We start from the raw sequence: 13510 nt of genomic DNA, 5'->3' as shown, positions 1-13510 counted from the left end.
AACAATGCAGACGTAAAACAAACGTTCCGATATGAAATAGACAATAAGAAAATTTATAGCCATATTCTTTTGTATATGTAGATACCTATAATTCGGTAATAAAATTAACTTGCACTAAAAACGTTTTGCATATAAATAAGAGAGGGGGTAGTAAAACAAGTCGTATAACGAAACGTCGTTTTGCATAGGAAACGATGATCGTAATTTGATTTAGGAAAGTGTGCTAAGAACATCCTTTCGAACAAAGGACGCATTAGCGAATAGAGGAAGTTGCTCAACCGACGTGGATAGATAATTATAATGTGGACTCGTGCGTTTCTAGATAATATGTCTACAAACGAGTTTCACCTACTTTTTTATTTTATTTTAATAATAAGCAATCTTCCACTTAGAAATATCCAGGGATGTTTCGTAAGCCTTAATGAGCGTCCAACACATAATCAGTGACAGATTAAACGCAAGATCCATTTTTACTTAAATACACATTAATATGTTTCAAACATAGCTAGAAATATTATGTGTTGCGAAAGTATAAAGTAAATGTCATTTTTTAACGTAATGGATAATTACCGATTTTAACCAAATAAAGGTTAAATATATTTTTTTATATACATAATTCCGCATATGTAAGAAATAACTCATTCTGCAGCTACAATTTAATACATTAAAATTATAAATATTTAAAAAAATTATTAGGTATAGTAAAAGAAAAGTAAATAATGATATGCATGAATTGCATGAATTCTTTAAAAATTATTTTAAATTTCTTAGATATTATTTCTAGTTAATTTTAGTCAATCATTAAATGTTTTAAATGCAGTATATTTAAAAAAAATTATGGATGAGATCATGTAGCTGTTTTCTGAATTTAAATTTAGTATTAATAATCGATTCTTTTTCTAGAATTTTATACATTATCGGATCTTCCAATTTAATGTTGTTATTTCACGAGTCGTTGTGAATAGAGATTATGAAATTTTAAATAATTTTTGTTCTCTTTTATCGAGAATATTTCATTTTTTTTACTTATTTATATATTGCATTCAAAATAAATCATTGTCTGAAATATCGTTATTTGCATCTTATGTATGAGTCATGTGTTCGAATACTCGAGCATTCGAATTATTTGTCGATTTTCAATTTTATTTATGTATATTCGTATAATTGATCGAGTATTTGTGAAATATTCGTTTATGCTATCTCGAATAGAATTGTAAAAAAATCCGTAGGTTTAAGCAATAGTCGTTTTTTCTTAATATACTAGTGCCGCTCCAAAATCCGGAATCCAGAAAATTTATCACCCGCAATTCACCGCCAGCAATTAATCGCTAGCAGTTTACCGACGCGTCAATTAATCCCATAAGCAATTTGTTTAATACATGATCACTAGCATATTTTATCGTCAGGTTATACATATAATTTATTTAAAATAAAAGACTACGCTATTTCGTGCTTAATTTATTTACTAGTAACTTTGAGTTTGCGGTTTCGAGACCCGGCAGCAGTACTCGAATTTTTATTTATAAAAATGCGCTATTATAAAAAACCTGCAGTGACATCTATTGGTTATAAATTATATTATACATATTAATTTATAAGCAATAATATAGATTCGGATTCCCAGACTTTATCTGGTGCTAAATACTTACTTGTAGGTATTTATTATATCTGACTGACTCACTCAGTTGGTACAGATTTATATGGGTTTACGCCTGTCAAGTTAGAAAAAAAGATTTATTAAAATAAAATATACGTTAAATAAAAAAAAAAAAAAAAAATTTTTTTATGTGTTTTTCATAGCTTAAGGTATAAAGCTAAATAAAAAATAATAATTATGCTGTACCCAAACACATATCATTGTTTCTAGATGGTAAAGTATGTTAGAAATAATTTGTGAGCTATAAATTGTTTGTGGTGGTAAACTGCTAACGATTAATTGCTGGTGGTGCATTGTGGGCGATAAATTTTCCTAAAACCGTCACAAAAATATTTGTCTTTGTATCTATATTTATGATCCATTTGTTAATAGCTGATCGAAAAATAGTCACAAATCGTATACATAGAAAGCAATTAAAGCGGCATTCTTTTAATATCATATTTCCCGAAAGTCACTCCTACATTCGCTTAAATTTTATTTTGCCATTCTCAGAAATACGGAAATAAGCTTTTAACGGTTTTCGAAATAGTACATCATAAACAGTTCACAGTCGTCAAGGAAACGTCAAAGAGTTGAGGGGTTTAAATCTCTAAGCAATTTTTTTCGAGTGCGCATCCTTTTACAACTTTACGATGTATTTTTGGAGATATATGGATCACTGTAATAATAAATAAATGCTGTTTAAGGAATTAAATTAAAACATAGATGCTTTTTAACATAAGAAGGGGTTGTAATTTTATATATAAATTTACAAATTAGCTAAGTTTTGCTTCACCCTAAAAAGTATGTAAAATACTGATTTAAGCATTTTTCTTTTGACTAATCAATAATCAGCGTTATGCATATTTTATAATTAGCAAAAAGTTTCATAAAAATTAAAATAATTAATGATTCATTTAAATAATTATTATAACAAGTATTTTATTTAATTAAAAAATATTTTACAGTCTGATAATCTGTGACATGTATATATTTACAATTAATTAAAAACTATTATGCTTAATAACATTTAAAATTAATAGATGTTACAGCAACTGGATTTAGTTTTTATTAAAAATTCTACAGTTGCATGGATTTCTTTGCTGAAATCTATTCCTAATTTGTATTATTAAGTAAGCATAATCTGCCTAAATAGGTGATATTTACTTTATTATAAATATAAAACGGCTAAAAAACTCTTACAATATTATTTTTTAAACAATAATTTTTTTGCCCACTTGCCCATCGCCCTCCATGACTCCTCCATCGCCCACGAAATTCCTCCAGAGTCACTATCGCCCACTTTGAGAATCTATGGTCTAAAAGGGCATTAGTCCATATGATTTTTGTGCTAAAATTGAATTTGCAAAAATATTTTTTCATTTTACAAATATTTATTTTTATGATGCATTGTATTTTCTATGAAAAATTAACTTTTTTTAATAGCTCAATAAACGGCGAGCTTTTTAAAATCGTACGCGATTGCATTTCGGAAATACGTTGTATAATCTGATTTTATATCGTGTATGGTTTATTTGCGATTGCTGAATTATATCATGATATAATCTCATGTACTTGCAAATAAATTATTTCTAATTATATCGATACGTTTTTAATACAAATCTATTTTCAACAGTATTGTATTTTTTTTATGTAATATTTTATAAAAGAGGCAAATAATATTTTTTTTACATCGAATACATTTTAGCACGAGAAAGATTAAACGTGTACTTTACCTGGATTCTGTTTATTATTTTTTCGGCAATTTACTGATTCCATCGCTAAGTAAATATGACGGCTTTACATTTTTCGAATTGTTAATTATTGTTTCCGGATAGAATAAAAAAAGTAAAATTAATTTTTCACCAATATAAGAACGAGTAAGGTGTAATTAGTTTTGTAAACGGCCGTTTCGCCAAAGTTGGTTTAATTACGTTACCTCGCGAGCGATCGGTAAAAGTGTTTGTCAGGTAAAATCGCATTAAAACTCGTCCCTCGTCAAACAAGATGAAAAATAATAATTTTTACCGCTCGCTAATTGATGGGCGAGTGCACAAATACGCCGGCGAGGAAATTGGAAAGGAAAATAATCACTTTGAAGAGTTTTCGGGCTTAATGCCCAAATTGCCCTTTCGTTTCTTCAGACCTTAAAATACAAATTTTCTCCGATACGAATCGTCGTCGAGTTTTTCAGGCCGTTGAATATCTACCTTAATTGCTCATTTATATCGTTTCAAATATACGTATGAACATTTCTTTCATTCGAACCAGTCAGCTAGTTTTGGGACGTTTACATTTGATATTATTCTTCGGTTTTAATAAAAAGTATATCGCAAACAATTTATTATGATATGTTAAAACATTTCTGAGTAAATACACAGTACCTGTGTTGGACACATTGTATTTTAACGTCGGAAATCATATAATTTATTTCATGTTCGTTATATATGTTTGCGTTTAAATAAAGTATTTTTTTATAAACGTAGGCGATTAAAACCAAAGCCTAAAAACGTTATATGCTATTTTTTAAATTAAATATGTATTTAATAACTCAATATTTGATTCGAATTTATATTTCATTAAAAAAATATCAAAAAAAAGGAAGCAACTCAAACAAACAGGTATAAAAACCAAGAATGTTATGCGAATATTTACAGAAAAGTTCCAGAGAAATTGTAGACATGACAAGAATAAATACATGAATTACATCTGCGCCGAAATTTAAGCAAATGCAAATACAAGTTACACAAAAGATCTTTTTAAAACGATAAAATTACTGGGTCAATGAAGTTTAGAAAGCCTAAGAAATATTACTTTGAATCAGATATTTACCTGCATATATTTATAAAGCTAATAAAAAAACTGCAATTGAACAAATCATCAAGTAGCTATGAAGTTCCAGCGATAATGATTATACATATCGTGTGATAATTGCAACAATATATGGAAAATCAGGATCTGGCCTCAAATCTGGATGGAATCCATATTTATTCACTGGCACAAAAAATTATCCAGAAAAAATTGCATAAAATATAAAACAATATTGCTTATATACCACACCATTAAAATACTATTTTATATGATGAAATAACTTTTGCATAATTATATAAATTGGCAATTCTAAAGAACAAGCTGGATTTATTAAAAAATATAAATACTTAATATTCGCAAATATTGAAAAATGTCGAGAATTCAAGAATCTAGCAGATCTTTGCTTCGTAGACTATACAAAGGCATCTGATTGTGTAAAGTGAGAGTGCTTTTGGGATGTATTGGCAAATATGAGTCCCAACACACTTCTTCTACATACTTATTTTTTTATTCCCTGTTTATGTTATATATTATATGTATGTTTAGTTAAAATTTGATTAATGCAAAAATTTGCTATTAAGCTAAATGAATTAATAAAATAAAAATGCTTACTTACTTACTAGTTCTCGGGTATTTTTTTATAAATTAACCGGATAACCGATTCGGTTCTGGATTTTTTTACTTTACATTACATACATAAAGACGGAATAGCGTAATCCGTAACATCTCAGACTAGTTACTCTGAGGTTGCAGGTTCGAGCCCAATGTTGCAATTTTTCGCCCCGCTGGCAATAAAACGGTGAATCCAAAACCATAAAGACAGCAGATAGGAGAAGATTAGATGCGATCAAAACGTGGTGTTGGTAAAAAAAAGCCTTTTAACAACTTACATAAAATATATTCTCCAGGTTTTATACATGTCGCTTGCAGAGAAGACAACAGTCTGGAGAGACTGGTGATGTCAGCAGCGTGGAAAAATGAAGAGGCAGATGAAGATCCCCGAATCGCTGGTCTGTTCAAATAAAATACAATTGGGCTCTTTTATAGTCGAAACACTCTTCAAGATCCTCAGCAGTGAAGCAGCGATTTAAATACAAAAATCGATTAATTATAATCTTGCGATGGAGCAATGTTTAAGGGGAGTAGCCCTAGGGGTGGTTGACCTCGCGGTCAATGAGACTCTTTGGTGAATCCTATTAGATTGTTTATTAAGTTATAATTACAATTTTGACTATGGACGATTACGGCGTGACGTTTCTCGCGATGAAGGTGTGGTTCGGGAGTTCCAGGAGTGATTTTGTGATGGCTGCTGGTAGATCTTGGCTCTCTGGTTGTCTGCGACGCCGGCTCTGCTGTCTGGGCCGTCTCTTGTGGTGCCTCCGATCGTCTGTCTCAAGTGCCGTGGACCGTCTGCCCTCTCGTCGTCGGAGTCTGGGCTTATATTCTTTAGGGGGATGCACGCTAGCTGACCAATCGTGATTGTGCATCGATTCCCTAGCCAATCGCTGCAGTGGCTTCTTAGAATTCGAGAAAGTGGATGTTGCGTTTTCGAAAGTAAGTTTTTTGCTTGGCTCCAGACTTGTAAATTCTTCGGAAAGGATTTGCATTGTGGTGATTGATTGCGTCACAAAAAGAATTCTCTTTACGACTCGTGTTGTGTGTGGTCAAAAGAAATCCCTCTTGTGCCATGATGTTTGTCTCATTGTTAATGAATGAACGTTTTTGATCACGGTCATTAACAATAAGACAAGCGCTCTTTTAAATGTGTCTATATGTGTAGTCGCCACAAAAGAATCAGTTTTTTAGTATAATGGTTACTAATCAAGATAATGAAAAAAAACTGTTTTTCAATACAAAAAATATCATTTATTTCAAAGCGTTATTCTTTGAAATGTGTTGTGATGTATTTCGAAGTTGGGGTTTCACCCCTTAAGTATATAAAAATAGGGGATGTTTTGTTTACAGTGGTACTGACTGGTCCGCCCCAATTTGAGTTTGCATATATGTTTTATTGCACCGTTTTAAAATAGTACAAAAATTAATTTATATATTAAAAGCAATACATATAAATTTAAATATGATTATAATAAGCATTAATTGCTTATTTTAAATGTTAACTATAAATGTTACTGAAGATCAAATCAGAAGGTTAAATACGTAAACAAATCTAACCTCATTTTAGCTCAATGTTAAAAATATTTTTATGGCACACAAGTGAAAAATAAATATTGCTCATAATTGCTTAGCCAATTATTGATTTTCGTTATAAAGACACTTACTTTTAAAAGTTTTGTTTACAAAATAATGATGGCAATTTTTATTCAACCATGAGTGGCACTTAAATGAGTTACGATGAAGTCGATTTTAACCCTGTTTCGATTTCTTAATAAACAAATTAACAAATTAGTTAATTATATACTTTTTGTTTCACAAAAATGACATAATTAATTAAAAACTTTTTAGATATAATCGATTATAAAAAATATATTATATTGAAGCATGAATTTTTTTCATAATAATTATGTTGTATCGTCTTTGTGGCAAACATTTTGTTGTACAGTAATTTTATTTTTTCTCATACAATAATTTACTGTAAATAAATAATTTATTATTCTAAGACAACTTTTTGAAACAAAGAGGTGTTAGGATAAAGAGAGGGCGTGGTAACATTAAAATAATAATTGCTTCTGTTTTAATTCAGTTAATTTAATTTTTTACCTCTCGAATTATTTATTTAAGATTTCAAAAAATTCATTCGCGATTGATTTAAGACCATAAGTATAAATTAAAATAGCTGTATTGCCAGCGTACATAGATTAACGCGTATTTTTTATTTTTGCAGTATCGTTCGTATACAAGATAAAGAGGAACGGCCCCAGCAAACTACCTTGGGGTACTTCAGCTGGGATCGAGTTTTCATTATTCAGGAAAACAGCATGGCTTCTACTTTTCAGGTATAGCAAATAGATCATGGCATACTGTGTCGAAAGCTTTTTTGTATTTAACATTAAAAGTTCCGTATTTGTGCTCCGTTAAACTCTTAGATTGATGTGTTGTCAGGTGATTTTCGAAGAAACCAAACTGTTTGATAATAATTTAATTTTCTAAAGATTTATTTAAACACGTAAGGATCATTTTGCAAATATTTTACCAAATGATGGTGATACGTTGATCGGACGATAACTAATCGGATTTGTAGGATACTTATCGGTTTTTTTCCGGATGACTTTTATCGGTTTTCCTGACGGTTGAAAAATACCTTAAATATAAGCTAGCGTTAAATATGTTTGTTAACTAAAAAATGTAAATTCCAGGTAGGTGTTTAATCAACGTATCAATTTCGGGACTATTTTATGTTTAATGCTTTTATTAATATTTAAAATATCCTGTAAGCTAATTTTACGAATTAAATCTACCGCGGATCCTTCTATTTATATTATTGATCTATTTACTAGAGTGTTAAATATTTTTATTTAGCACATCTACCTATTCCTGACCTGTGTCAGCTATGATATTTCTAGTTTTTAACTGTGGAATTTTCGTATAATATATTTATTTTTATTTTTCATGATAAAATAAATCTATAATAATTTCGTGTCAAATATATACATTACATTTAATTAAAAATCACTAGCGTCTTAAACCTGGTAGATTACCAAGATAAAGATTAGGATCAGGGCCAGCGCTAAGAAAAGCGGGACTAGAATCATCCATAGGGCTCAAAAAGTTTGTAAAATTAGTAGAAGCTGATTTATAAATGGAATTTTTCTTATTTAACTTTATAATAAATCGCGTTTTCAATAATTTATATTTTTCGCAACCTGGAACTCATATTATTTTATCTTTGGAACAAGTTAAGTTTTTTTGTTGAAAACTATTTTTAAAGAGCGAGTCCGTGCAAAAAGTTTTTGAGTGATTTTTGAAATAGTACTGTGACCGGGAAATGGTTAAAAGAAGCGACTTTTGAATTATGTCTATTTTTTGTAAAATCTTTTTTAAGTAATTCAAGCTTAATTAAATAGGATATACACATATCCCTTAATTTATGCGGTAGATACGTTCCAACTCAAGACACTGCATGCGCAGTGGAAGAGGTTCCAGATGTATATTAAGTGTGAGTTTGTACATCGCCGCGCTACACGAGTCAAACCAAATATGTATGATTTGGAATATTAAAAAAAATGTTTTTTTTTTAGCTGCCTAAAAGTAAAACCATGTAAAACGAGCACCGCGTAAATTGAGGGATAAATGTGTATATCAAGTCATTTATATCATTCTTTACGACTAAATGTAACACATATTTAACTACCGAATGAATGCATTAAGTGTCATTATTTGTACTACTTCAAGTCAAATGAAATAATTTCATTAAAAATCAATTCAATGTTTCATGGTTGGTCCGGTTTAATATCTTTAGAAACATTCATACTTGGATGGAGATGATGTGATTTATATTTTTATTTTAAGTATTGATCAAAGTAAATTCAAACCGAATTTTGTTCAATAGGAGAGCGGAAAAAACAATTATCACTTCTCAGAAGTCAAAAATTCACGTCGAAAGCAATAAAATCGTGCCGTAGCCGTCGCAGTGGGAACGCTCGGTAACGAGCGTTCCCACTGCGACGGCTACGGCACGATTTTATTGCTTTTGACGTGGATTTTTGACTTCTGAGAAGGGATAATAGTTTTTTGCGCTCTCCTATTGGGCAAAATTCGGTTTATATGTTCCTCATTTCATTTTTATATTTTTATAAGAGTCGTAATATGAACGCTAGGTGACCGAACGTTCCCACTGCTACGGTGATGGCACGATTGTTTTTGAGCTCTTCTATTTGTCAAAATTTGGTTTTGCTGTACTTTTTATAAATCGTAATATGTTTTATAAATATGAGAACGCTTCATCATTCACATTACGACGGCTACGCTACGGCTGTTAATTAGTTAAAAAATCTTTGTTAAAGTAAAAAATATGCGCAGGACTCCTCGAAGCGTGGAGCCCAATGTGGTTGCTTCGCTCGCTTTGTGGATCGGGTCTTATAAGGATTACTAAAATAATTGAAAAAATTGTTATAAAAAACATTTTTTTGCCAATATATTTGGCACGGATCCACTCTTCATTATGTAGCAGTATAAAAAAATGCCATGTTTAAAAATCATTTAAAATTAGTAGTACAAATTATTTTTTTATTAAAATAAACATTTACTGTAATGCCGGACCTGATAAGGATGATTAAAGTAGTTGAAAAAAAAATTATAAGCAACATTTTTTTTGCCTTTCAAATACGATACTTTAAAAAAAGCATGCCTATTTTTAAGCACCTGGAACGGAGCCACTCTTTTTATGCAGAAGTATATTTCTTTATACATTTATACATAGTATACAAATTTAATTTCTCGAAAATTTTCATTTTCGTCAGTCTTTATTTTGCCAAATGAATTATTTCTCATGCTGAAACACTAGATTTATTGAATATGGCGTGATATGTATTAGACCAATTATATTTAATTTTAGTTTATATGTGATAAATTCCTTAACTCACAAATCTATAGAGGATTCGAGCACCCATTGCCAAGTATTTACTAGTAATTCTAATTAATCGATCATAGAGTATTTGTATCATATCTCTTGCTAAGTGGGATCGTAAACGCCCGAGCGTCACACGTATAGGGAATATTATATACATAATTCGATATGTGCTTCCAGTTGCATGACGATGAAGGTTGTTTACCTAAAGGATTGAGCAGTGAGGGTTCCGTAACGCGTATCCAGATGACGTTAGATATATTGCTCTATTCAACTGACCCGATCGTTTGATCCATCTTTTATTTATATTTTCATGTCCTAAATAAGCTGAAGCGATTCTACTAACTTACATATATAATACAATCGCTCTGTGCTCAGATTTCTATAGCAATGCTAACGTTTTCGTTTGACTCGCGTATATATTATACATTCGATTATGTGTGTTAGTTCAACATTTGCATTTGTAATATTATTCATTGTTGTTCCATATATAATGTATGTACATATAAATGTGAATTTTTATTTATATTTAAAAATTAATTACTGACATCTGTGAGTGAAAATAAAAATAATAATTTAGTAAAGACTCGAACCTATATTTTTTATAAAACTCTGTCGATAGGGGTCAGTATCGGAATGATAAGCGAGGGGGGTGGCGTTTGGGGTATAGTCGGATATAAAGGGGCGCAATTTGGAGTGCGAAAGTGAACGTGTTATTTTATTTGCCATTCATACGTTTCGAATTTATTTCATCCATTTAAGTTTTTTGTTTGCGATGCGTGATTTGCGATTGTTTGCGCAATAACGTCGGTTCGATCCCGGCGTAATTTTTATTATTATTTTCGGGACCTTCGGAATATTTATTACGGCGTCGTATGGCAATATTCTCTCTAGGCAAAGCCGCGTCTATAAATAATCCCATTACATTACTCTGTCTGCGATCGATATGCCGCGAGGGAGGACTATTGTCGCCCGACAAACACTACATGCCGAAAAAATTAAAAACACTTTTAATCGATCAAACATTTGCGGTCACATCCACTCGTAGCTTCGAGCTACTGCTGCATTTAGTGGTATATGATACACAATGCAACTATTCAAAATATTAAGGTTAACGTTTAAACTATTTAACCATCAATAGTCAGTAATAACCATGGTTGCATTGTTGTGGGAATTACATATCAAGCAATACATATCTCATTTGATTATAATTCTACTATTAATATAAGTATTTTATACTGTATATAAACAATAAATAATATTTTATATATATATTTATCTTCTATAGATATAATCTTCTCCCACCTCTCACTCAAATTTTTAATTCCATTAACATAAAATATTACAAAAGCCTCGATTTTACATCGTCTGCATAGTGCTTTTTTTCATCTATGTTTCATTAAACGAAATAAATTGAAAATGAGCAAGGTTTGGCGAATAAGGTGGATGAGATAAAACCTTACAGCCAAGTTCTTTGATTTTATATAGAGTCAATTTCGTCATTGTAATTCAAATTTTTATTTATAAAAAAATGCGCTATCATAAAAAATATAGCCGCAGCTACAGTATCATCTAATGATTCTAAATTATACCGCATATAATAATTTATTGTTTAGCCAGGTTTAAAAGTTTCGCAATGCACAGTATCTTTGCAATACACACATTTTTTCCCGTGAGTACTGAATACGAAGTAGGTATTGGTAGGTATATAGATTAAAAAAATTGTGTTTATGTATTAACGACCGAATAAAAATTTATATTAAAAAAACGACATTCGTTTCGAGAATACCTTGTATTATATTTTTAACTATATACTGTTTTATTGATTGTTTAATAGTATTTGTAAATGAGCTAATTTTAACGATAATATCTGCTTCATTGTTTAGAGTTTCAGATTCTAGTGATCGATGTAATAGAGAAAATATTTTTTTAGAATTTAAGTAGTTATAATATTAGTATAAATGTTATTTGAGAGTCTTATGAAATTAAAAATCTGATTAAGTATATTAATCTGTTAGACCAAATTTTTTCCAAGTTAGTTGTTCTTACAATTTTAATAATACAAAATAATATATTACAGCAATAAATTTTATTTATGAGATATATAAAAAAATATGTTATATTTTCATGTTAATCAAATATTATGATTCATCAGTGCGGATATATTTTTGTATATATTGAATAAAAATATTTCAAAGGGGAAAGAGCGCTTATATAAACCTTTCACGCAAAAAATGGGTATAAGCGAATAATTAAAATTGCAATTAAAACAATCTTTGGGTGAGATCAAATTTCAAATAAATAAATATTTTTTTTTAAATAAAATCAGAATAGCCAGGACATCATCGTTTATATTTCCTGTTCAAATTTTTTTCTATTTAATTTTTTTGTCAAGAAATAAACTTTCCACTTATATTCAGTCCACACATAAAACTATTCTGTAGCAAAATATGCTGCACCCAAACGCTGAGCTTTAATACCGTCCCTAGTTTATGTAGATGTCTTTATAATATTGATTGCTGAGTTCTTGTGAGCTCAGTCGAGACTGCATCTACCGTATTCTTGAAATGTTTGTATACTTCGATGAGATGTTCTAAATGGGATGAATTTAAAAACCGGCTATTGATTATTTATAATTTAGGGTTGTTACACGACCGAAGGCCAAATAAAGAATTGCTTTTTAGAGTGACACAAAAAACTATATTGCATGTTTATTGTACAACACGAAAGTAGCAATAAACATAAATACAGCGATTTTTATTTGCAATAAAACACGAAGAAACTCAAGTGCAGCAAAGTAAATATTTTGATTCGTAATAATAAATGCTTGAAATAGAACTGTATAAAATTTTAACAACTCTTGACGTACTATATAGTTTTCACAAATAAAATAAATATTTTTTTATAAGAAATTTATTATTATTCATAACTTAAGCTAAAGCCTTCGCATAATTAATTTTTTTAGTTTTACTGTGGTCCATATCGGTGATGATCATATAACATGTTCTTATAAAAAAATCGACCCTTTGCTTACGCGTGCAGCTACTAAATTTGAGTAAATGAAAAGTTTTAACAATTCAAAAGTTTGATTTAAAATTAATTTATTACCGAATATAATTAAATAAAACATACTAGTCTGATCCTAGATTCTCACGTGAAAAGGGAAATAAAATTCACGGAATATTTCACTAAATATTTTTTTACTTAAAATGGAGTCAAAATCATGATAGATATAATTATAACGTTTCGGCAAAATCATCGATTTTGATTTAGTGTCAGATTAAACTTCTCTACTGAAAAATACTGCCAAAAGTAAAGTGAACATGCTTTATATTTCTGGTACAAAATCACATATTTTGGGGCTCATAAATTGGGAATTTTCGTTATTATTTGATTCGCGAACATTGAGCTACACATCTTTTATTGTATCTGGACTTATCCTACGCTTTAAAAATTGTAGGTCAATGAGAGATTAATCTTCTTGTCGACCGACCTCGAGAGCTAGCGGACTATACCAAATATGCCACATCGCTGCTCAC

The sequence above is a fragment of the Plectrocnemia conspersa genome, unplaced genomic scaffold, assembly GCF_051122295.1.
Source record: "Plectrocnemia conspersa isolate PC_06_02 unplaced genomic scaffold, ASM5112229v1 ptg000010l, whole genome shotgun sequence".
NCBI lineage: Eukaryota > Metazoa > Arthropoda > Insecta > Trichoptera > Polycentropodidae > Plectrocnemia > Plectrocnemia conspersa.
This window is presented reverse-complemented; position numbering follows the sequence as displayed.